Source organism: Brassica oleracea, chromosome C4, assembly GCF_000695525.1.
Source record: "Brassica oleracea var. oleracea cultivar TO1000 chromosome C4, BOL, whole genome shotgun sequence".
Classification (NCBI taxonomy): Eukaryota; Viridiplantae; Streptophyta; class Magnoliopsida; order Brassicales; family Brassicaceae; genus Brassica; species Brassica oleracea.
In genome coordinates this window covers 6,510,215-6,512,773 of record NC_027751.1, presented here as the reverse complement: position 1 = coordinate 6,512,773, position 2,559 = coordinate 6,510,215, and positions in this window count along the sequence as shown.

The window sequence follows — 2,559 nt, the reverse complement described above, 5'->3', positions numbered from 1 at the left end:
ACTGGTCAACGGCTTGACTCGCTGAGTCGACTCGGCCGAGTCACCGAGTTACCGGCGAGTCGACCGGCGAGTCGCCGGAGACCGGTCGCCGGCGGCGGCCAGCAACGGTGGTGTCTTACCGGAAAATCACCGGTGGCGGCGGAGACGCGGCGGCGATGCGGCGGCGGCTTCCCGACGGCGAACGGACGGTGGCCGGCTGCGGTGGCTCCGGCGAACGTCCGGCGGAGATGGCGGCGCGTGCGATTCACGCGCGAAACTTCCTCCTGCGCGTGTGGGCGCGTCGCGGCGGTTCTCGGGCTGAAACTCCTGCTCCGGACTCGTCTCAACGTCACGAACACACTGGTGGCCTTGAAATCGCGAGAAACCCAATGGTTAGAGAGATATCGACGATTTACGAAACGGCCAGCACTTAACCAATCGGAAAAGGTGGTTTGCGGATTACCTAGGGGGTGAGACGGCGGCGGCGTGACGGATCTGATCTCAGTCGACGGTGGATGAGACAGTTCGCCAATATCTCTCTCTGACGGCTCTAAATCTGCAGGGGTTCGACGACTTAGACTTTTTCTGAATAAAATAATAGGCTGGCTCTGTTTAAATAGTAACTCACCTAGGGTTTCCTGTAAACTGATTGGGCCTTGCTGGGCCTGCGAAATTGGGTCGTTACATAATCTTGTGTGTTTGATATGATTATTGGAAGATTAAGATTAAGAACATGGGAGGAAAACAAACCCATGTGATTAATTTTTTTGTCTAATTAAGGTTATAAGAAAAGTAGCGCCTAATGATTTTCGTAATATTCGAAGCTTAGTTACATTTTAGATTAGAAGACTATTTCTCACTGAACCAGAACCATTTCTTCCACATTTGAAACTTCTGACAATGTAATCCTCTACGAACTTATTGGCACTTCAACTTCACCATCACCGTCAAATCATATGGATAATTGATGATGCTGCCGTATGGCACTTCTACTAGACAAGTTTGAACGTTCTATAACACGTGCGTCAATATCTATCCGTCGACCTATACGACGAGGCCAGCTCAATAATTGTAATTTCTTTGGATCTCCACAATCATTGGTTCTATTTCCCGTGTGCTAGGTTAATGTCATGTAAGTTTACTGAAAACACGTCATAAAAACGTCTTCACACAGTCCTATGATCGTAAAACATGCACTACAACTTAAAATTAATATACGTAATTTCAGACTTCTTTCGCTTTTTATTGGACTTCTTGAGCTTCGCTGCTTGCGACCACTGAATACTAAAACATTCAACGAATCTGGATCATCCTGATGATTCAACGAACAACAGGCGATGCTAACTTGCTAAGTAGTAAATGGTAAAAAAAAGAAGACCGTCAAAAGTAAAGCATAGTATCTTCCAAAGCAGCACATGCACTAAATAAATCACAAGCACAATCAGTCATCACTTCAAAATATGCAATCACATGCATCGATTACATAACATCACAGACTCAAATCCATCTCTTTTGGGCCGATTTATACCGTTAAAAGAGAAATCATGACTTCTTTCATATGTGATATTTTAAATGGACCATCCCTAGAAAGTTGCTTACATTATTTTTTTGTATTTTCATAACAATATCCTAACAAGATATTTAATTATCTTTTTATTCCATCAAAATATTATTAATAATGGATAATTTCGAAAATATATTTATTCCATCAATATATAATTATAGTTGCATATAACCATTTCACTACAAGAAAACATATTTTTTACAAGGGCGGTATTCGTTGTAAATTCGTCGTAATAGGAGCTTTACGACGAATTAACATCGATACGTGTTTCGTTGTTAAACGCTCGTCGTAACGGATGTTTCGTCGTAAAGTCCTAGTTACGTTTACGAGGAAGTCAATTCCTCGTAAAGCGGAAGGAAACTATTCGTCGTAATGCCCTCGTAAATGGCGATGTAAATACCTCGTAATAGTTCGTTGTAAAAGCCACGTAAGGCTTCCACGTAAAGTCGATGTAAATTTTACGAGGACTTTACAACGACTTCATGTAAATTCCTCGTAAACGTTACGAGGACTTAACGTGGAATTTTACAACGAATTTACATCTCCATATTTAAAATATTAATTAATTATAATAATTATATAAATTTTATAAAACAATAATTTTAAAATTTAAAATATTTGAAATAAAATTAAATATGAAACCAAATAATTTTTTTTAAAAAAACTATAAATTCATTAATTAAATAGAATTTATATTTTTTATACAAAACAAAAGAAATTAAAAAAGGAAACTAAAGGCCAACATCATCGTCATCGAAGTAGTTGGCTGAGGGGTTCGGGTCTGTAGACGTTCCTGCTTCGGGATCCGGCTGGCTCATCCCGAGAGCTGCTCGTCTCTCCGCCAAAGCTCTCTGCAAAGTTGGATTTCCCACCGCCATCACATCCAGCAAACCCTCGAGAGAGTCCAAACGCTGCTGCTGGGTATCCATGCGAGCCTGCATCCGGTCGTTGTCCTGGTCCCGTCTCGAATAGTATGACGAAGTCGACCTTGCAACTTCGTTAACGGAACCTATTCC